At 46.9% G+C, this 24,486-nt stretch overlaps 1 protein-coding gene across 5 annotated transcripts in view; it reads right to left on the minus strand.

The window, feature by feature from the left end:
• Cgnl1 (cingulin like 1) overlaps positions 1–24,486 on the minus strand; it is a 153,455-nt gene that overhangs the window by 66,570 nt on the left and 62,399 nt on the right. The window lies entirely within an intron of this gene.

Raw genomic sequence — 24,486 nt, forward strand, 5'->3', positions numbered from 1 at the left:
AAATAAATAAATAAAGAAAAAAAATTAAAAAAAAAAAAAAATAAGGTGGAGGGGCTGGAGACGTGGCTCAGCAGTTAAGAGCATTCGCCAGAGGAGTACACAGATTAGGGATCTCACAACCACCTTTAACTCCAGTTCTAGCAGAACCAACTCTTCCTGGCTTTAGTGAGCACCTACACGTACACACACTCATGCTATACTTAAAAATAATTTTGTAATAAAGTAAGATGGATGCAGATTAAGTAAGACTGACAGCATCAACTTCTGACCTCTGACTTCCTTGTGTACATGTTTGCTCTCTCTCAGACATCATACATATATCCCCTTGCCTTGCTACTAATATCAACCCTGACTTCAGCTGCTCTGGACTGACTCCTGTGTCTAGGCAGGGCATCACCTGACACTTTCCCACAAGGACGTAGAATTTGGAAGTGAAACGGCTGCACGCAGTGGCAGTTCAGCTCTCTGGGACAACAGTTTGCTTTCCTCTGGTGCCATGGGTGCCTCAAGCACATGGAGATGACATGGGACCCCAGCATCTTCCTGCGCTCCTCTGCTCGTAGGGACCCACACCCTGAGACCAGAAGGAGAACCGGATGTACTTCTAAAACGTGCACATCCAGCAAAGCTTTCCTTCCCTGGGCTAAATGGTTTGAGTTTGGCTTCTGTTTGTCTATACACAAGAGAAGCCATGACCATGATTTCTGTTGCACTGTGGTTGCCAGGAGCGGTACTAATTTCTAGTTACCTTCAGAGTCTTTGGGCTAATGGCTGTTCTATATTTTGTCCTTGCTAGACTACAAATTGAGCCTATTGCAATTTGCTTTTCAAGATCTTTCATAATTATGAAACATATTTTTATTGCAACACATACGTTTTGTGAGTAGCTTCAGCTTCAACCTATTAAAAACATCAATGTACTAAACAGTCATAAAATCCATCCCTCCGAATGGAAACTGACATTCCTTGGTCTCTGCACTGTACTGCCTGATGGGGCTGCAGTGTCATTCTGAAATATATGTGACACGCGAGGGAGCAATCAAGTTAGGGCACCTCATCTCCTCAGTCTCGTTTTCTGAGGCTGTGGGGTAGACCGGATTCTCCAACCTGACCCATGCGGAGAGCGCTCTGCTGGACGCCGGTCTCTAGGTCCACCTTCATCAGGCTAAGGAACCCAAGGCTAGTTATGAACCGTATCCTCTAAATTAGTCCCCAGTAAATGAGGATTCCAAAGACCAGGAGCCTCTCACGAGGCTAGAGGTACCAGAAAGCAGACAATGGAAAGCAGAGAAGGGGAAAGCTGGGCCAAACCCCACTCCAGACAGACAATTTTACAGCACTTCTGCTGGCATCGTTTCACGGTGGGCTTCATGCAGACAGAGCAGGCACCTCCCACTTTTACCACATCTAGGCATTCATTTCATGCCCGCTTGATGTTTCTATAACAAAATACTTGAGGCCAGATACTTTTTAAAGGAAAGGTTGGCATAGCTCATAGCTGCCTTTTGACATCCAAGACTGCCGTGTAAGCATTGGCTTCTGATGGGGCCTCTCTGGAGAAAGCATCACAGAGAAGGAGCATGTGCAAGAGAGTCAGAAGGCCACAGAGCCAGAGAGAAAGCAAGAGACTTGGAGGGGCCAGGATTTTCTTTAGGATCAACTCTTGCCCGTGCCCACTGCGGCTGGCCAAACTCTGACACTCCAGCCCAGCCCCTCTCTGATTCTTGGTGCCCATCCTTAGTGCCCTCTCAAGCTCAGCACACTCAATATGGACAAAATGGTAGTCACCATCACCCCACTGCTCGCTCCATGGGTAGCCTCTGCAGCCAGTGTGAAGGATAAAGGTCACACCTACGACGATCACAGGAACGTCAGCTAAAACACTACAGTCGTGAGGAATGAGACCGGAGAGTGAACAGATACGCTACAGAGACAAAACCAACCAGACCTCCAATAAGAGCCACTCATGTCTTGCCAAACAGTCCAAGCCCTGGCTTTTTTTTTTTTTAAACAAGGTTTCTCTATGTAGCCCTGGCTGTCCTGCAGCCCTACCTGTAGACCAGGTTGGTCTCAAACTCACAGATATTGCCTGCCCCTGCCTTCTGAATGCTGGGATTAAAGGCGTCCGTCACCACACCAGGCTGTCTCACACAAGCTTGCTCTCCACCTTGGTCATCGGTCGGCTTCTTCTTCCTTTTGGTCCGCAGAGCCCTCCCCAACCTCCTGGGCTGCTGTCATCCTCATGGTCATTCAGAGAAACAGTTACTGGACCCCAAAATTATTTTCCCTGTTTCTGATAGATAACCTAACATCAAATAAGGTCAAATTATTTGGCTGAGTCTATTAACCTGAGCCCTGGGATAGCTGAAGGAGCCCAGGCATGACTCAGAGGCAGAAGGTAGAGGGCTGATTCCAGGAGGTCACCACCCCAGTTCTCTGAGTCACCCAGGACTCTGGTTCTGACTCTCCCTATTGCTTCCAGCCCCCTGACTCAGCTGCTCATGAATTCCTGGATTCTTAACCCTCCTGGCTCTGACCTACTTTGCAAACTTCCTTTGGCAGACCTTCAGTTTTCTTTCTTTTTTTCTCTAGAAGGCAAAACCTTGACTATAAGGTGTGCTCAATGAAACTGGAACAGCAGGGGCTCACAGAGGGCTAAACTCTTAAACTCTGGACATGCTTCCTGACTGAAGGGCCTGGGGACATTTTACATGTTCATCTAAAAGAGCTTCTATATATTGGGAGGGAGGGAAAATACATGACCAAATATGAACTTTTCTTCACCCTAGGTGCTCACACATTGAGCACCTTACTCTTCTTACTGCTTTGTTTTGTATTTTTTAATAAATAATATAAGACAGGAAGATTGCCCATATTATTAGTAGGAAAACTATTATCAGCAAATATGACATATTTTCAAACAATTTCTCTTATCATGAAATATAGATGGATTGAGAAGCCACAAAAAAGGTGCAGCCCCACTTCCTATATGGGGAACAGAATCTGTCCAGATAGTCAAGACATATCTGCCAAATGGAGAAAAAGAAAACCCTTATTTCTATCACTGAAGTAGACCCACAGTTAGTGTTTTATAAATCCACCCCCCCCTTTTTTTTTAGCAAAATCCACATTGTTTTCAAGAACTCAGGAAATTTTAATCAACATAAACTCAATGTTGAACAGTAAAACAAATCTCAATAAATGTTATTTAAAAATTGAAATCATATGTTCTATAGCTAAAATATAACCAGACTAGAAATAGAAAAACACACCCAAACATTTAGAAATTATTTCTTCAGTTGCTCGGAGCTAGGAACCTCAGAGGGCAGAGAACATGTGGCATTTGTATTTCTGGGTCTAGGTTACCTCACTCAATCTGATTTTTCCCCCTAGTTCCATCCATCTATCTGCAAAGTTTATGACTTCATTTTTCTTTACAGCTAAATAGCATCCCATAGTGTAAAGACACTGTGTTTTCACTCATTTATCTGTTGAAGGGCATGTAGTAGGTTTCACCTCCCTCATTGTGAATACAGCAGCAATGAGCAGGACTGGGCAAGTATCTATGGAGCAGGATGTGGAGTCCTTTGGGCAAATGCTAAGGAGCAGTATAGCTGGGTCACACCGCAGGTTTCTTTCCAGCTGTTTTAGAATTCTCCACACTGATTTCCAGAGCAGCTGTACCAGTTTGCATTGACAGAGAACAAATGAGCGCTCCCCTTTCCCACATCCTCCTCAGCAGCTGTTGTCAATGTTTCCCCGGCCATTCTGACAGAGGATGATGAAATCGCAAAGCAGTTTTATTATGCCTTTCCACAGTCGCTCAGGAGGCTGAGCACTTTCTGAGATACCTCTTAGCCATTGTGATTTGTTCTCTTTAACTAACCCAAGGGTCAAACGGCAGATGCTTCATGGACAAGAATTGAAATGCATCTACCTGAATGAAAAATTACAATGCACAGTACTAAATGTTATTAGCAAAGAGGAAATGTTTCAGTTTAGTATTCTAATGAACCTGAAAGGGGAAGAAAAATACAAATCCAAAGCAATCAAAAAAGGAAATAATGAAGTAATGTGCAGAAAAACAATCAGGGAAGATCCATGAAACAAAAAGGGAACCCTTTAAAATATCAGTGGGAGGGGCTAAAGAGAAGGCCACGCTGTGAGGAGAGCTTGTTGCTCTTGCAGGGGACCTGACTTTGGTTCCCAGCACCCACATTAGGCAGCTCACAACCACCTGTAATTCCAGTTCCAGGAGATCTGATGCCCTCTGATCTCTGGAGGTACCTGCACATACACACAATTCACACACATATGCCCAGACACACATGCACACACACACACACACACATAAAAAATAAGGACTGGAAAGATGGCTCAGCAGTTAAGCACAACATCTGCTCTTGCAAAGCAGATGTTGGTTCAATTCTCAGCACCTATATGGCAGCTAACAACCATCTATAATTCTAGTTCTAAGAAACTGGATGCCCTATTCTGACCCCCTTGGGTTCCTACATGCATGTGATACACATATTCTCATTCAAGATCACACAACACACATATACAAAATAAATATTTTTGGAATAATAACAACTAAATAAAAATATAAGCTCAAATGATGAAAGGAGATAGAAGCCAAAGGAACACCTAGCATATGGAGAGGTATTCTGTCTAGTGGACTGGAAGAATCAACATGGTAGACAAGCCAGCTCCTTCTGGATTGGGCACAGAGATAAGGGACAATTTCTATCAAGAACTTAGTAACATTTTTTAAGCTATTTACTACATTTTTCTACCAGTTATGTGAAAAGATAAAGTACCAAATTTTTGAGGAAAAATCAAAATAGAAGGAATCCACCTAGTAGAATGAGGACAACAGTAATCAGGACTATGGTATTTGCAAGAGAGTGAAACAGATCAGAGAACCCAGAAACAGGTCCACACAAATACACTGTCCAACTCATGGGGATAGATCTTCTAAAGCATTCACTATCAAAGAATAAGTAGCTTTTCAGGAAATAGTGCCAGAGGAATTAGAAGTCCACAGCAAAATCCATGAGGTCTGGTGCCCTCTTCTGGCCTGCAGACATACACACAGACAGAATATTGTATACATACATACATACATACATACATACATACATACATAAATATTTTTAAAAAACTTAGCTCAAAAACAGCCATGAACTGTACATGCATGTGTGCCATGTCAGGTGCAGGCAGGTAGCTTTGCAGAAGCCGGGTAGCATCATAACCCCTGGAGCTGGAGCTGCAAGCAGTAGTGAGCTGGTGTGCGTGCTGAAAATGAACGCTGCAAGAACAGCAAGTGCTCCTAATCACTTCCAGCTGCACCATCTCTCCAGCCCCTGAACTGGGGTGTAAAGTTAAGGAGAAAATCTTTGGGATATAAGTAGGCAAAGAGTTCTAAGGACACCAGAATCACAATCTAGAAAGACATATTAATAAATTACATAATAAATTATACTCTATGTGACTTCACTCTTCAAAGACACTTCAGGGGAAGGAAAGATTAAAAGCACACTTGAAAATATTTGTAAGCAAGGGTGGGATCTGGTCTACTTAATTTCTTTGATGTCCTTCTAATGTTTTTTTTTTCCCCTTAAATTCCTACCCCGAGGCTAGAAGACACAGCTACAAGGCATCAGACCAGCGGTTCTCAATCTGTGGGTTGTAACCCCTTTGGCAAGTCCCTCTCTAAAAATATTTACATTACGATTCACAACAGTAGCAAAATCACAGTTAGGAAGTAGCCATGAAAATTTTATGGTTGGGGTCACCACACACAAGGAACTGTATTAAAGGGTCGCAGCATTAGGAAGGTCAAGAACCACTTCACTGGACCAAAGCCCTTTTCTCTATAGGCCAATAAATGGTGTGTTTAATAGAGAGACCCTTAAAACAAGAGCCACAAAGATTACCCATCTGGGGTGGCAAAGGTTCGCTTGTCCTCTTCTAGGTCCTTACGCCTGGAGCTTTCCTTTGAAAGCCTTTATCCAATAGCAGCACATTCCAATCTCAGAACAAACTGCCCATCCAAGCTCAGTAGCATTTCTGAAGAAGTCCCACCTGGCAGGCCATGAGCACAGGCCCTCCTCCTTTGCTGCCCTCTCACACCTTCCAAGTGTATCTTTCTGTTCCTGGCTCTCTAAGTATTTGGTTCCAACCCCAGACTCCTGTCTTTTACCTCCTGGTGCTACCAGCTTTTGAGCTAGCTACCACACCTGCTACCCTCTGCACCTCTTCTCCCTCCAGCCTCCATCTACCTCATCACTCCCGTCAGAGCCAACTGTGTCCAGCCCTCCCACCCGCTCTTTTCCCAGGTTCACGTATGTGTGTGCCCTGTGTCTGTATGTGTGTGGGTTCACAGGCACTGAGCCTGACATCCAGAATCTTCCTGGCTAGCTCTGACCCTCGCCCAGTAAGCAGGTGTTTCACTTGAACACAGAGCCTACAGATTTGGTACCAGCTAATCTCACTGGCCAGCTTGCTGCTCTGGGGAGCCCCTGTTGCCTTTCAAGGCTGGAGTTACACACAGACCTCCACTCCCGTCCGGTATTTGGATGGGTGCTAAGAATCTGAACACTGGTCCTCAGGTTATGAGGCAAGGGCTTTAACAACTGGACCAGTTCCCCAGCCCTCCCCACTATTTCTGATGCCATTCCAGCCACCGAGGACTGTATGACTGCAGCCTTCTTTCTGGCAGCTCCATCTTCCTCTCCCCTTTGGTAGCTACTCTCTTCCACGGCCTTGCCCAGCGGCCTCTCCTCTTGGGTTAACTGCCTTCTCCCTAAGCACATGTATGGAGCATGTACACATATGTGTGTATATAGAACACGCACACATGTATGTATATGGAGCATGTACACACTGGCTAGATGAAAGTCACAGTTGGTAATCTCGAAAAAGCAACAGGATTGGGAAACACTTTCTTGAGGCCCAAAGAAAGGAGGGGGCTACAGTGTTTGGAGAGTCTCACAGAGCACTAACTGCTCCTGTTTCTGAGACAAATAAGTGTGACCCCCAACAGGATAACTGAGGTGACTTCCTAATCAGGTAAGATCAGCATCCCCCTTTAGCAGTCCAAGCCCTACATCACACTTGGACCTCAGGCATTGCAGAGGAGGAGGTGACTGATGTCTACAATGAAAGGATCACTTCCAGCTAACACACCTTCTGGAAGCAGCAGCTCTGTGGACATTACACAGGGAAGGGTCATCAGTTGAAACTCCAGGTCAACGTTCAGAACTGCTAGAAGAAACCAAGGGTTCAAAGCACAAGGAGCACACAGCTCAGTTGATAGAGTGCTGGCCCGGGATCCCCAGAGCACACCCAAGTGCCCGAATCAGGCAGGCTACCTGAATTCTAGCTTCAGAGAACAGTCACAGGCATGCCAGGAGCAAGCCATCCGGGGAGACTAGCTCTAAAATTGATTTGTTTCAACAAACAAAGTGGAAGAGGGTTCGAGAATGATTGCCGACATGAACCTCGGGCTTCCACACATACCCACATCTACACCCATATACCACACACACCAAACACGTGTGTTCAAGTCTCAGTCCTGGGTTCAAGTCTCAGTCCAGCGCAAACCAGGTATGGTGGTGCATGTACGTAATCACAGCTCACAGAAAGTGGAGGCAGGGAGACCAGAGGTTCAAGGTTATACTCAGCTACAAGGTTAGACTCAGTGAGATGAGGCAAGCAAGGGAAGGAGGGAGAGAGGAAGAAGAGGAAATGAAAGGGAAAGAAATATGTATTTAAAAATAAAAGGGTCACTGAAACAAAGAACCTTGTCGCCTACACGACATGCTATTATTCTGCCCGTCATCTAGGATGTCTTCATACGTCTTTATATGTCTCTGTGTCTCTGTGCTCCTGCCTCGGGAGCAGCTCCACGCAAGCTAGGTTCTGAGTTTGTGTGACATCTCTGGACGTTAGACACCATGAGGAAACCACCCCGACTGCCAGATGCAAACAGGACTGGATGGGTGTATAAAAACATCCAATGTAATCTCAGGACATAAACAAGAAGTTCTTTCTGGGCCAGCGTCATGTTAGTTAAACACCAGGCGAGACTCCAGATTTTACCAGCCTTTGTCAAGGTCATTACCAGTGGTCACAGTGGGCAGGAGGAAATCATTAACTCTGGCTCTCCACCGAGACAGGCTCTGGCCACGGAGATCCCCTACCTGCCTGCTCTGGTTTCTGCCTCACACAGGAAGCTCAACATCCAGAGTGATGGGGCTTACTTCCAGTCTGACTAAGACAGAAGCAGGAAGCAGCCCTGAGTGGGGCCCTTGAGGACGCTAGATACCAGTGTGGGAAGAAGAAAGCACAGAGGATGGGCAGGATCTCAACACTGAAGGGGTCTCAGGAACCAAGTACCAAAGGAACACGGAACTCGCTCACCCAACGTCATGGGCTTAGAGAAATGGAAGACTAGACAAGGTAGAAGTCTTTGCAGACTAGAGAGCAGGTGAAGGCTGAAAGCATACGGTTCCTTTAAGTAGGACACATGCTAGACTCAAGCGCAGGGTCACAGTTATAAGTCCACCTGCCTCAGAAGACTTTCCTGTGTGGGCTTTACTGAATCAGCCCATCGCCAGTTTTCCAGCGCTTTGTTTCTCACTAGAAAGAATGGACTCAGTGTCTCCCACCTCAGCTCGCCACCTCTTGGCCTTCCCTACACTGTCATCTCCCAAGCCATGCCTGCTCAAGCAGCTGTCTCCAGGTTCTAGGACATTCTGGGGCGGAAAGACGGGGGTTCAATGTTGTTCTGTGTCCCATCCACCCAGATGTGCTCAGATCCTCTTCAATGCCACCTCTGCTGGTCCTGTCATCTATTTGTTTGACTTCTCTGTACTCAGTTTTGTAGAAAGAGTCTTTGAAGCACGCCCAGGCTTTTTCCTCCCACTAAGTAGAAAAGGACTCAGAGTTTCCCTAAAGCCAGACACAGCCAGGATTTCTTCCCTCTAGACCACACACTTGAGAAACATGAACAGAAACTTACCAAATAAAATAAAGGAAGGGAAATGTTCAAAGGCAAAAATATGTGTGCTTGGCCCAGTTCTCTCCACAGCATCTGTATCCCCAAGGAAAAGGCCCATCCACTGCTCTGGAATTTCCTGAGGAAAGGAACACTCCCCTGCCCCTCCCACTCCCACTCACTGGCCGACTTGCAAGGCCCAACTTAACTTTATTCACTGCTCTGGAAGCTTCTGCAGTCCCCCTGGGAAACTGAGGCAGGACAGAAAAGCAAAAAATTTGGGGAACTTGAGAAGGCATGATAGCACTGGTTGGAACAAGAATTCCAACACAATGAGCAACCACGGAAAGCCTTTCTCCCCTCCAGATGTGAACCTTCAGGCTCTGAAGATGCTCACAAGAAACCCCATTTCTGAGGAAAGAGCAGGCACTAAACTCATCGTGCGACTCCGGTGGCCCTGGTTTCACCTCATCAGATTATAATTTCATGCAAGCCTTCTCCAGAGACACCTCACTCATCCCAGTCATCAAAGGCGAAGGAAAAGCCCCAGGGATGAGCCTACTACCACTGCTTTACTAAATGGCTGTGGTACAAGACAAAAATATCACCTTCTAACCTCCAGCCCTGTAACCACAGATGAGCGCAGCGCTCAGACCACATCAGAGAAGTTTCTCAACACAGTGGAGAGCGATTAATACAGCAGCTTCCAGGTGGTCAAAGTACAGAGCCGTGTCTGTGAGATGCTCGGCCACAAACTGGACAATGACGCCACACCCTCCCTAGGCTCAGGGACCCTGTGGAAGAGTGGGTGGAAAGATGGCAAGAGAGGGAGGCTGAAGGGGACCAAAACAAAACAGCATCTTGGGGACACAGCAGGACTCATAAAGTTAGAGCAGCTGTGGCCGCCTGCGCATGATGAAGCCAGTCAGCATTCCCCCACCCTCAGCTGAAGAGCTGTTGAGAGCTGATGGTGGCATTGAGGGGGAGAGCCTGTTTTCTTTGAGGGTGTGGCCCCTGGTAGGTCAACCATGCTCCCGTGGATGGCCTAGAGCAATGAATTCATGGACAGCACAAACTGGACTTGGTGGGTTATTTAGAAGAGAATTAAGAAGGAGGCCAAGAAGTGGGGGCTGAAGATTATCAAAACAGATCCATGTATGAAATTCCCAAACTAGTAACAAAGTATTATTTTTAAAAGAGGGAAAAAGGTTTCTCTAAACTCACCAATAGAGTGTACATGTGAGTGTGTATATATATGTATATGTGTGCATACACATACACACGCACACACACATGGCTAATGCAAGACAACTGTGACTCTCCCCCTTCAGGAGCCTGCCCACATTAGCATGAGCCTTACTCTCTAAGTGCCTCCTTCTCTTAGCTTCAGGTGCATATTAAGAGCATCTCCAATAGTCTCCAGCTCTGCTTTATCTTATTGGCTGAACTGTGTTCAGCATCAAAGCTGAAGCAGAGGACCCTGAAAGATCCGGGGCGCCTCTGGTTGCTGCAGGTAACAGCGTGGGGCTGGCTCTGTCCAGTCACCAATGACGCAACAAACAATAACTCGACCTCTGGTCTGTCTTTTTGAAACTGAGCAACAGTGGCTCAAACAAGTTCCTTGTCCGGAGGTGACCAGGGCGGGCAGAAGGACTTTTCCACCGTGTGTGATGGTGACTTGTTCTTACCTCATATTTCCAGAATCCTGAACACATGACTCACTCTGCACTTCAAAACCCACTAAAGCACATCTAATCACTTCCCGGGGCAGCTACTCACTGCGGTAATGATTGCTGCCGAAATCCGCCCACCACTGATAATGCACCTAAGTCAATTCCTATCAGCCAGTCCAAGATGGACAAGCACTCAACGTTATCTGCCAGAACTGGGGAGAGGGCTTAGAGCATGAGAACACTTGCTAAGCAAGCAAGAGGAACTGAGTTCAAATCTCCAGATCCTATATAAGAAGTCAGGCATGGCTGTCTACATGCTTGGAGCCCTAGTACTGGGAAGGGCTGAGTCAGGAGGATTACTGGGACTTGCTGGCTGCCAGACTGCCTCAAGAGAATAAAGCAGGTGTAGTAGAGCAGAATGCCCAGTGTCCTCTGGGCTTGGCACACACAAGCACCTCTATACATCCACTACACACATTCACGTGTAAATGCACACTCATACACACACACATACATACACCATCTTTTTGAAAAATACATAAATATAAAAAAACCCTAACTGTCAAGGATAAGTCAAAATGTCGTAGTAATTATCTACTGTTTCATAACTGATTTTTCTCAAAATCCAGCCCAAACAATGACCGTTTGTTGCCAACTTGAGTTTCTGAGGTAGCAGAAGTGGTGTAGTTGGGTGGTGCTGGCCCAGAGTTTCCAATGAGACAGGAGCCAGCTTGTCAGCCAGGTTGAACCTAGTGACACAGGCCTATCGTCCCAGCTACTCAAGAGGCTCAGGTGGGAGGACTGAAAGTTCAAAGCCAGCTCAGGTTGCAGAGTGGGTTCAATGCCTGGCTGTGCGACTTAGTGAGACCCTGTCTCAAAAAGAAAGGAGGGGGTGCCGAGGATGTGGCTGGGTGGTAGAGCACCTGCCTAGCATACACAAGGCCCTGGGTTGGTCTTCTCCCACCTACCACAAAAGGGGGTGGGAGTACTGACCAGAGCTAGAGGCCCCGCCTCCAAGATGCCACAGTCACATGACTGCTGACAGGTGACCTCAGTCTCTTACAGTTCGGGTCTTTTCACAGGCTCTTTGAATAGTCTTGAAACATAGAAACTGACTTCACAGAGCAAGAGAGGAAAGAGAAACCAAGGGGAAAAGCCAACATGTTCTCCAAGATCTACTAGGAAGCCACTGTTCTTCCTATAATATTCTACTGGTTACCCAGAATAGCCCTTAGTGTGAAAGGGCTCCAAAGGGCGAGATCACCAAAGTACAGCCATTGGAGACCAGCCTAGAAGTGGGATCCCATGAGGCCATCTGTAGCCTGATTTTCTCTGCTGTTATAGACATTCCTAGGTCCAGGCTGCTTCCCACGTAATGGGTTTAGAGTGTATGACAGGTTCCATTTTCCTCCTAAAATGACCAAAGAATGATGCCAAATTCTTTCACCGAATAGAAACCTAATTAATGATCTTGGCAAGGCTTCAGGAAAACATTGACCAGGCAGGGTTTAGAAGGTCAGAGAGAGCGTAAGGCAGATTAAGCAAGCTTTCTGATAAAGTTTCTCCCTCCCAGATGTTAAGGATTCCACGGCGATATTGTTCAGATGACTGTGGCTGTCGTCGGTTGTTTAAACAGCCCTCTCTTGCAGCAGTGCCTCGTCCCTGTGGTGTGACCATTTCCACACCTGGAAACACACGTTTGCACGAGGGGTCATGGCTTCTTCCTCACTCATACTCCTGGATTCCAGGCAGTATTTGTGATAGCTCATCCCGCACTGGGAGCCTTTGGAATACTGGACGGATTTAAATACAGATCCGCTGGGGATGTAGTTCAGCAGGTAGAGGGTCAGCCTAGCTATACCAGAAACCCCGGGTTCAGTCCCCAACAGCACCTCAAATGGACTGGGGGATTACACAGGCCTGCAGTCCCAGCTGCTCCAGAGATGGACGCTGGAGGATCAGGACTTCCACATAGATCCATTACAACAGACTTAACAGACGCTAAGTAAACAAGAACTCGCCTCCATGAGCCTTCACCACCTCCATGAGCCTTCACCACCTCCACGAGCCTTCATCACCCCCGTACCAAAGCTGCCCCTTCATGTGTGAACCCTACCAATGCTCACACACTCACCTACATGTTACAAAGTCAGCACGACTATTATCACAAGAGTGAAGCCTCCTAAGCAGAATGGAACCCTCCCTGGTTCTGATTAGAGAGGAACCAGATAATAATAATAATCCTACTAAAAACAGCGGGTGAGACTCCTGCAGGCCTCTGTGAGGGGTGGCAGCCATGCCTCAACACTGTCACCAGGAAAGACAGAGCAGGCTCCACTGCTCCAAATGTACCCAAATCCACCACGAGTCTCGGCTTCTCTCTGTCTCTATCAGTCTCTGTCTCTCTCTCTCCTCCCTCCCTTTTCTTCTCTCTCCCTCCTCCTCCCCTTCTCTTTCTCTCTCTTATCTCCCCTTCCTCCTCATTCTTATCTCCTTTCCCTCCCTCTCCCTCCTCAATTCAGTCTCTCTCTCTCTCTCTCTCTCTCTCTCTCTCTTCCATATTTAGTGGTCTTTAATGTTTTCCACTAACTATAAGAAAGGAGTTGGGGAGATGCACCCTAGGACCTGGATGACCTGGCCCCTTCTCCATCTTACCCCAGACTTTCCACTGCCCACAGTCCAGCCTCATAGACTTCAATGGACGTCCTAACAGCCCACACTCCCTCCTCAGGCCAGCCTTTGCACATGCCAGGTTCTTTTGTGGAATCATCCTGTAATTTCTGATTTTCATCCACTTAACTCCTGTTCTGCCCTTTAGATCCCATCATTTTCCCTCTGGACATTTTCCTTCCTCCCCTCCATCAGCTGCAAGCACTTGCTACAGTGGAATTACATATTTATGTGTACGGTTTATAATCATGGCTGCCTCACCATTTTAGTTCCGTTTATCCCTACAACCCAGCAGTGTCTAGAACAAATTAATGATTTTAAGTGGATTATTAATTGAACATGGGGATTGTATTAATTATTAATGGTTAGAAACCAATGTGAACTTTTTAACATCAAGCCAGCTGTGTTGGGCAGTCCTCATCTCCTCGCCCCTCCCCACCAGAGAGGAGAAGCAGGCAAACACTCGCCCACCCACCCAGAAAGCACAAGGGTAAAATGAGGAACAAACCACGTGGTTTTGAGACCAGGCTGCTCTGCTGTTCTTCTGAGGCCAGCTCGGATCTTGACCTCTTTCTCCATCTAATGAAGTCTCCACCCTTTCTCTTCACGCTGCATAAGAATTTTGTTACGGTTTTCTGGGTCAGCTGAAGGCTGTGTGTCCTGAGAGCCCTGTCCCCAGGAGGAACTGCTGTAAAATGCCAGCTGACTTGAGCCACATTCATGAGGCTGCAGTACAGTCACTAGAAGTGATCAAATGTCCCACCTGCATCTGGAAAGGTCCTCTTGATAAAACACTTCCTCGTCTATTCTTCCTGCACCGTAACACCAAGCCAGCATCGCCCCCCCCCCCCCCCAAACACAGTAGCAGCAGTAAACCCCCAAGGTCTCAACAGCAGACCCAGAGGACAGCCCTTTCTCTGTCACCCTAGACATCCTCAGAAATACTTCTTTCTATGAGAGCCCACCTCATACAATCTTACCTGGGACAGGAAACTAGTTGAGTTTTGATTTTTGTTGTTTCTCTTTGACACAAGTTCTCATTTAGCCCAATCTGGCCTCAACTCATTACAAAGCCAAGGATGACCTTGAATTCACAATTCCCCCCCCCCCCACCTCCTGGTATTTAGGCTTGCACGGGTTTATGCAGTACTGGAGGTTAACCCCAGGGTTCTATGCATGCTAGGCAAACACTCCACCAACTGATGTACATCCCCAGGTCCTAAATTAATTTTTTTCCATAATGAAATCTATTTTAACTCATTTTTCTGGCCAATACATTTTCTCCATCATATGCTTTGATGGTTTAAACTTTTGGCGACTTTTGCTAAGACTGTTTCACTGAAGGAGCTGAACACACAATGTAGACTCACAGCATGGTAATGTCCAAAAGCTCTGGAAGCGAGGGCGATTCATGTTTATTTCTACTTTCTAAGATTCAATCCAGTGACACACTTCCGGTGTCAAATCACAGATGGGCCCTCTGTTTCTGGAACTTTGCTATCAAGAATAGTCCTCCTGTCTTGCTTCCCTAACCAGCTAAAATCACAAGAGCACAGAAGATCCTCAAGCTCGAGACCACGGCTTGCTGCCTCAATCTTGGGGACCGGCATCATGCTGGCACACAAAACGCACCCAGATATTTGACAGATGAAGCAGTACCTCGGAAGAGGACATGGGGCCAAAGATGGCCCAGCGGAGGAAGTGCTTGCTGAACGAGCATGAGGACTTGGGTTTGACCCCCAGCACCCACACAGAGGCTGGACACAGTCATCTATATCTGTAACCTTGGCACTAAGGGGGCAGGAACAGGAGGCCAACAAACCCTGGAGAAAATGGTGGCCTCTGAGTTCAGCAAGAGACTACCTCAAAAAAATAAAATGTGTTAAAGTGATAGAGGAAGACACTTGGCTTTGTCCTGCACTGGCAATCACACCGGCACCCACACATCCACACACACAAGAGACCCACATCTGGGATGTCCTTACATGGTCTTCTACCACCCACAGCATATGACCTGGGCGGCTCGGTCAACATGCTGGGGCAACACGCAGGGACCCTGTTTACGGAGCTACGTCAATGAACAGATTCTGAAATTTCCTTGTGATGGGCATCAACTTCAGTTTATACAGTAAGACAGTGGTTACCCAGGACCAGAGCCACAGAACAAGGCCTTTGAAACCCATGTAGGTGCCTTATCTATGTACCTATGTAATCAACACAAGAGACAGAAAACCAGTATGATCATTCAAAGATTCAGAGAGAAAGAGAGTGAGAACACTGGAGAATATTTGTTTGGACAGGGTCTCAATATGTAGTATTGGCTGTCCTGAAACCCACTATGTAGACCAGGCTGGCCTAGAACTCACAGTGCTCCTGCCTCCCACGTGCTGGGACTAAGAACATGCACCACCACGCTCAGTTTGCCAAAGATGCTTTTGAAAATGAGTCTTGCCCTCCTCCTTTGGCTAAGGGCTGCTCCTGTGTCGATCTAGGCCAGCGGTTCTCAGCCTTCCTAACGCTACGACCCTTTAGTACAGTTCCTCACACTGGGTGACCCCAACCGTATTTCATGGCTACTTCACAACTGTAATTTTGCTACTGTCATGAATTGTCATATAAATATCTGATACACAGGATAACTGACACATGACTCCTGTGGAAGGGTCACTCGACTCCCAAAGGGGTCACGACCCAGGTTGAGAACCACTGCTCGAGGTGCTCCTGCATCTGCAAAGAGCCGGTTTTCTCTTCCAGGCACCTGTTAAGAAACCCCACAGCGAATCCACTGCTCAAGAACTGGCATTCAACATAAACTGATTTTTTTTTTTTTTTTGAAGTTAAAAGCAAAGGGAATTAGTTCTCAATGGTTCCCGCTGGCTAACCTGGTTGTCTTGAAAGAGGAAGCAAGGAGAATTTTATACTCAACTACAGTCATATCTGAAGGGAGGCAAGTACACTGATCCCAAGATTAGCACGGGATTTCCCACGTGACCCTTGGCTGGCCTGCTGCTTTGAGAGAGCCTGCTCAGAGCCTGGTAGGAGAGAGGGAAAGGAAGCATTGAGAAGCAATACGGAAATGGGCACAAGAGTACGCTGAAGCCTGGGGAATCCACCCGCCTCCTCCTCCCCAGCAGTGGGGTCAGAAGCACAAGCCACCATGCTTTTCCATCGCGGAGATCACCTAGGATCCACGAACGTACCAGGCAAGCACTTTAGTGACTGATCGATCCCCCCAGTCTTCCTGTCCTGCAGCTTCAGCACACAACTCCTTATTACAGAAAATTCAAACATTACACAAGCAGAGAGACTACCCTAAGCATCTCTTACAGACCCACTACCCAGCTTCAGTTCTTCCTAACACATGGCTGATTGTTCACCCACATCCCATTCATTCATCCCCCAGATGAACTAAAGTACAGTCAATAAAAGTAGACAGAAGCCGGGCAGTGGTGGCGCATGCCTTTAATCCCAACACTTGGGAGGCAGAGGCAGGCGGATCTCTGTGAGTTCGAGGCCAGCCTGGTCTACAAGAGCTAGTTTCAGGACAGGCTCTAAAACTACAGTGAAACCCTGTCTCAAAAAAAAAAAAAAAAGAGAGAGAGAAGAAAGAAAGAAAGAAAGAAAGAGAGAGAGGCAGGGAGGGAGGGAGGGAGGGAGGGAGGGAGGGAGGGAGAGAGAGAGAGAGAGAGAGAGAGAGAGAGAGAGGGAGAGAGAGAGAGAGAGAGAGAGAGAGAGAGAGAAGATATTTTAAATACTTTTTTTGAAAGTACATCCCAGCCGGGTGGTAGTGGCGCACACCTTCAATCCCAGCACTTGGGAGGCAGAGGCAGGTGGATCTGAGTTTGAGGGCAGCCTCTACAGAGCTAGTTCCAGGACAAGGAGGGCTGTTACACAGTCTGTCTCAAAAAACCAAAAATAAAAAATACAACCCAGACAACCTCCTAGTTTGTCCATGAACTCTGTGATGTATTTCTTTAGAATAAGCAGAATGTCCTGATGTATTTTCTGTCAACTTGATACAAGCTAGGGTCATCTGGGAAGAAGGGACCTCAAACAAGGAAATGCTTCCATCAGATTGCCTGTACACAGCCTGTGGGGCCACTTTTTCGGTGACTGCTTGGTGTGGGAGAGCCCAGGCCACTGCGGATGACACCATCTCTGGGCAGTGGTCCTGGATCATAAGGGAAAGGTAGCTGAGCAGAGCCATGAGGGCGAGCAGTGTTCCTCCAGGGTCTCTGCAGCAGCTCCTCTCTCTAGGCCCCTACCTTGAATCCCTGCCCTGCCTTCCCTCAATGGTGGACTGTGATCTGGGCATAAAAGCCAGGTACACCCTTTCCTCCCCAAGCTGCTTTTGGTCATGGTCTTTATTACCGCAAAAGAAACTAGGACAGAGAATCACGACGACACCTCTGCTGCGGTTAGAATATGAGATCTCCCCTGCAGGCTTGTTTGATAAAGCCCAGGCCAGCAGCTGACAGCACCATCTGGGAAGGTCCAGAATCTCTAGGAGGTGGGCCTAGGCACAGACGTCAGGTACTGAGAGCAGGTCCTTAGCAGTATCTCGTATGACTCCTCCCTGTCTCCTCCTCTTATCTGCTGTGATGTAAAGAAGTTCACCTGTCACACATCCATTCCACAGCTGCAATGTTCTACAAGTACATGGGGCCCAGAACCCAAGGACCAAACCACAACAGCTCTTTCCTCTTAAGTATGCAAAAACAATGGGCGTAAGTACTAGGTGTAAGTCATTAACACCATCATTGCTACCTCCACGACTATTTGAACTACTTCTTATGATTATGAATACGAAGACCTTATTTAAACAGTTCTGGTGATTTTTAGCCATGCTGTGCTTTTGATGGTTGGTTCCACTGAACTGGGAGCCAAGCCCAGTCCTTGCATTGGAAAGGCCCCTACCTCTTAAGTCACTCTTAACTTGTACCCTCTGCCACTTCTAGTCTCAGCCCAGACACACACCTCCCTTTCCACATTCATTATTGATGCTCTAACTCAGTACAAGTACATCCTCGGCCTTCATGGCCCTGTGTCTGAACACCATTCAGAGTCCAACGTAGACACTGACCTATTGTGAAATTTACTCAACGGCCACCTTCTCTCTGGCTTCCCAGCACAAGCTCTGGGCCTCACACCATCTTCTAAAGCACTGTCTCCACCTTACCCGGATGGTCACTCCTTTCTATAACCGGCCTGAGTGTTACCTGTCTCTACTCCAGCCTCCTAGTAGGATAAATTTGCAGTCTTCCCAGAAACAAGCATCATGGTCTGCCCTTGGCAAATGTTCAGCAAATAAATATTCATCTTGTTTTTAAAAACAATATAAACAGGGGCTGCCGGAATGACTCGGAGGTAAAGAGCGCTTGTCATTCCTGCAGAGGACCCAGGTAGGAGTCCTAACACCCACATGGCAGCTCATAACCATCCATAACTCCAGTTCCAGGGAACCTGATGTCCTCTTCTGACCTCTATGGGCACACAGACAGGCACATGGTACACGTATATACATGTAGGAAAAACGCTCATAAAATAATAAATAAATCTTTAAAAATACGTCAATATAAAGATCAAATTCCCTACTTAAAAAATAGTATAAATGAAAACAGCAGGGACGCCAAGGACAGTCTCACTCAGCTCAGTCCTTCTCCTGCTCCTCATCCATTTCCCTGCATCCCTGCTATGTGTTAAGCATTCAGAGTCTATGACCAAAAAAATCATATCTCCAGACACAAAAATAAAATCGTCTTTTTACCAGCCTCAAAGCACCTGAATCATTTAGATGCTGAGTTAGTCAAGATGAGCTACTAACATGGTCATGCTAGCAGACAAGATTTGTTTTCATAAGGAATAATCTTTCTCCATAAATGGAACCCCCAAACAGCTCGATGCCACTTTGGGGTAGTCAGGGGCTGACCTTTCCCTTAGTGGGTCCATCCCTCTAGCCCACAGTTTAAGCCGGTGGGGATGTCCAGTGGGAAACAAGGTGGCAGGAAAGATAATGCCAAGAATTAAATCTCCAACAATGCCAGTTCTCCGCATACTGTGCAGACCAAGAGGCAACAGAGAAAGTGTTTGTGTGTGTGTGTGTGTGTGTGTGTGTGTGTGTGTGTGTGCACTCAAGCATGTGGCAGTGCACATCTATGTAGCATGGAAGCCAGATGTCAAGCTCAGGAAATAACTACTTTGTCTTTTGAGAGAAGGTCTCTCACTGGTCTTCACCTCACCATGTAGATCGCCTTCCTGGCTTGGAAGCCCCAGGGACCTGTCTATTTCTACCCTACCAGCACTGGGAGTCCAAGCACACACTACCATGCCCAGCTTTTTCACATGGGTTTGAAGAGCAGATAAGTCTTCATTCTTGCACAGTGAGCATTTTATATTCTGAGCTATCTCTCCAGCCCCTGAGAGTCTCTCTGGAGAGAGCTGGATTTGAGTTGACCCTATGCCTCAAGAAAATTTAAGAGGCTGCTTCCCTTCTGCATTTTCATTGGAGAGGAGAAGGGTTAGAGACAAGAAAAAAAAGACAATACCATCACCAGGGGACACTCCTTGTAATCCCACAATGGCAGTGACTCATATCCCCCCCCCCCCCCACAGTGCCCTGGATCCAACCATTGCACCAAATTGAAGTAGAGGCATTTCCTTCTTAAAGATGGAAAAAAACTATAAAGGAAACTGTGAGGAAATCGGGAGGCAAAGTCCTGGATCATCCTTAGAAGACTGAAAGGAAGCCCTTGGTAATCACCTACACAGACCCCTCTGCATCAGAAGGACCAGGGACCTCCCAAGGAGGTCCGGCTCACTCTGTTGAGCCAGGAACCCCCCCCACATGACCAAGGCATTGGTGAATTCCTGTCTGCTGAGCTGCATGGCTGTTTGTGTCTATGGAAAAAGGAAAAAGATTACCAAGGATCTGTTTGGAATATCAGTAAAAGGTTCTTAATGTAATTCGCCAGTTTTCACTGAGTGTTCCAGTAACTTAAGACATTCTGTGCCTGGGCTCAAGCCGGATAGGGTGCCTGGTTCTTGGCAGCATAAAACAGCCTTTTAGAGATTTTTGGCTTGAGGCAGTGGCAAAAGTTAGAAAAAAAAACAATGGGAGGAGGTTGAGCTCGCTCTTAAGACCGTCCAAGGAAATGAACGTTGTCATGCAATTCACTTCCTTATAGAAATGTCAGCTTTTAGCCACTGGCTGGGATGATGAGGCCTTCCTTTGGGGCAGACAAAGGTTGAATACTAGTGAACAAATTTGAGAGACGCTCTTTACCAGATTAAAAGGTTCTATTTAATCCCTTCGTATCTAAACCCTCAATAGAATATTCTTACATATCTCCTCTGTAATAGCATGTTATAAATAATGTAACAGATATTACCTGTTATTAAGTTTACATTTAATAGAAGGGGGCTAGGGGCAGGCAGAGGATGGCTCAGTGGGTAAGGGCACTTGCAGCCAAGCCTAAGTTCCATCCTAGAACAGAAGAAAGAGAGAACTATCTCCCAGAGACTGTCCTCTGGCTGCTACACTCTTGTCATGGCAGACATCAGCCCCTCCACACACGCAAATAGATGACGTACATCTCAATAAGAAAAGATTGTCACATTTGTTCAGCGGACACTTTTAGAAGCAAAATCACCAAGAAATGCACACATACTCATAATCCTCTTTCAGAGACTGCAGAGGCATTCACACAGCGATGGAACCCTCACCCAGGTCTCCTTTACTGCCACTGGGGAAACCCAGGGGAGGCCAGCAGCAAGGACATGATCCAAGCTGGAGGGAGTTCGCCCTCTGCCATCTCTGACTCTAAAGACACTACAGCTGTCTTCACCGTCACTTTTGGGCACCACGCTGAATTCAGGGACTAGAACCACGTACCATTGACCTGAAGACCTGTAGATGGGTTATGCTTGGGTTGTATCCCCTTTGGTATTGGAGGTGGGGATTTTGGGGGGGGCAGGGGATGGATGGAGGTATTGTTGCTTTTAACCAACCCTTAAAAGTCTGAACATCTTACATCAACATGCAAATATCCAACTCATCCTTGTTTTCTTTTTTTATTCTTTTCGTTTTTTGTTTTTGTTTTTTTGAGACAGGTTTCTCTATGTAGCTTTGGAGCCTGTTCTGGAACTAGCTCTTGTAGATCAAGCTGGCCTCAAACTCACAAAGATCTGCCTGCCTCTGCTGGGATTAAAGGCGTGAGCCACCACCGCCCAGCCCCAACTCATCTTTAAAAGTTAAAATGGGAGAACGAGAACCTACTGTTGCCGGTTCCTAAATGAATACAGCCTCCACCCGTATTATAAATACCTGTCTTTCTACCCGTGGATGAGGGCAGCTCCCACCGCTCATCAAAGGAATTTCTTTGTGCAGCAGGCAGAAGCTACCCAGGGGTCCATAACTAGTCAGAAGGCAGAGAATAAGTCACTGCGTCCCAGCTCCAGTCGGGACATCTGTAACAACACCGTGATTCCTAAGGTTCGGGAACATTTTGGGGGTGGGGGACACAGAGACTGTGAAAGCTGAGGGCTGTGAGATGGTGCCTTCTTGACTGGATGAGGAAGCTGCACCCATAAACTCTCAGCAGTAAGGTTACCTGCACCAGACCGCACCAGTGGGAGGGGACAGTTTAACAAGGTCCCGTTCCTGGAGGAAAAGCTACAGACCATTAACAGCTACTAGGGGGGGGGGGGGAATCAGCTTTTTCCAGAAACAACCTCCTAACAGATTTCCCTGTCCCAAGTGGTCACAGGGACATAGAGCAACACTAACTGAACTCAGTATGCTGAGTGTATGTGTACACATGTAACAATAATAGTTACAGGAAAGGAGGTCATGGAATCAGGAGGAGATGATCAGGGGGACACAGGACAAGCTGGAGGGGGGAAGAGGAGTAGAAATTATGTCCATAGCATACGCTCAGGTATAAAAGTCTCAAAAAGTAAAAATAAACTAAGAAGCTGGGAGATCTAACAGCATGGACCCAGCCTTCTTTGGCCACTAGAGCAAAGGGCACGCTCTCCAGCTTGCCACACCCCCCATCAGCCTTTCCTGTCACCATCAAGGGACTCAGAGTTCCACTCATCGATGCTTCCTGTTTGGCCTCAGAAGCACTTGAGTCTGCTGCTCCTCATCTCAACAGAAAGAAAGGGTCTAGATAAAAACAGCCCTGTGCATAAGGAGACAGGCAAAAGCAGGGCATGATGGGAAGCCAGGGTTCAGTAGAAACCCAAAGGTGTGACTCACCCCTAGGTGTATATTTTGGGGTGGGAGAACGGGAAGGGGACAAATTCACCGAGGCAGCAAGGACAGTTCACAGGTGAGACAATCTAGGGAGGGCTTGGAAGTGGCAGGCAGCTGTTCTGAAGTAACAGGACAGTTTTCCTGAGAAGGGACACGCCACCTACCACGTAAACAATCTGAGCTTAAGTCTGGGACAATGGAGTGCCAGACAAATATTTAAGCAAAGACCAATTGGAAATTATTGCTTTCTGGGGAAAGATATTGGTGGTGATATAGAATATGGTCTGGGGCAAGGAGCTCAGGCTAGCCCACAGCAGGTATGGAGGCATGCTCCTTTAGATCAGCTCCCTGCGTTCTCTGGTGGATGACAAGTCTCAACCAACTTACCCTGTCTTTATTTCACAGACTGACATGAGCTCCCCTGGTTATCTTTTCTAAATATTTGTTTTATTTTATGTGTATGGATGTTTTGTCTTTATGTATGTGCACCAAATGCATGCCTGATGCCTGTGGAGGTCAGAAGGGGTCACTGGACTCCCCGGGAATGGAGTAATGGATGACTGTGAGCCACCATGTGGGGGCTGGGAATCAAACTCAGGTCGTCTAAAAGATCAATAATTGTTCTAAACCACTGAGCCATATCTCCATCCCCTAGTTATTTATATATTAGTGTAAAAAAAGAAATTCAGTGAGCAGAAAAGTCACAGTGCAATAAACAGCCTAGGTGTCTGTGGTGATCCCCAGCTCCACACAGAGATCTATCCTTCCGCCCGCGCGGTTCCCTTCCCCACGTACACTCTGTGCCAGCAGACCTAGAAGTTTTTATTCCACATGTGGTTCGTCTTCTAGTGAAACAGCTACGAACACAAGCCCAAACACTGCTCCCTAAGCACCCTCCAGGAGCCTCCCAGCATAGGCCACGTTAAAGGTGTGCTCTGATGCAAGCTCTAAAGGTGATAAAGAAACAGCGTGTCCACGTGTCTGTGTGTCCGTGTCTCCATGTCCATCTGTACCTGCTGAGCTAACAGCATGCGATAGTCAACAGCCAGGATACTGGGCTATTGTCCGGATAGAAAGACACACAAAATACAGATATTTCCCCTTAACTCAGGGATGACTAAGTCAGTTCTACCTGTCCCCCTCAATTTAAGTCAAATCTAAAGGATGGGGGTGGCAGGGCAAATCAACAAGACAAGAGGCCCTTGAAGTATCTCAAAGTTATAATAACGCCCCCTTCCCTCCCCAAGGCCTGCAACAGACAGTTTCCCAGACTTTCCTGTTGTAACAACAAACAAACTTATCTTTCTCTTCTTGTCTTTAGCAATTATCGTGACATCATTGAAAATCAGTGAACCGCCTCAGGGCTTAGCGGGGTGGGCGGGAACTGCCACTGTCACCATTGCAGACTAAACGGTTGAAAAGTCCCCTCTCCAGCACTTTTACCCTTCGTTTGAGACACTGGAAATGAACACTCCGCAATTCTTCCCTAAAGATGGCATGGTATTCCAAAGCATTTTCCCTTCATCAGCCAATGGGCACCCTGCACCCAAACACTTCCAACACAATTTACAATCTATTTATAAGAGCCAAGAATTCAATTAAGAGGAAAACTTATCTTGGAAGAGTTGGGGCCATTTGGCCAATTAGCCCTTTTCCAGCTATGCTGAGAAAAGAACATGAATTATCTAATGGAAGACTGAACGAAGCCCAAAGGGAGCAGCTGGGATGGGATAAAGGGTTCCAGAAATCTAGGTCTTGTCTGCAATTCTGTGCATGAGAAAAGTCACACAGTGCCTTAAGTGTTGAGCCTTGAGGATACCCCCAGGAGGGTCCAGCTCTCTACTCCACAAAGCCTGCAGAAACTGAGTCCACTCAAGGCTTTA

The sequence above is a fragment of the Alexandromys fortis genome, unplaced genomic scaffold (genome assembly GCF_014885135.2).
Source record: "Alexandromys fortis isolate MF-2015 unplaced genomic scaffold, M_Fortis_MF-2015_v1.1 scaffold_22, whole genome shotgun sequence".
Classification (NCBI taxonomy): Eukaryota; Metazoa; Chordata; class Mammalia; order Rodentia; family Cricetidae; genus Alexandromys; species Alexandromys fortis.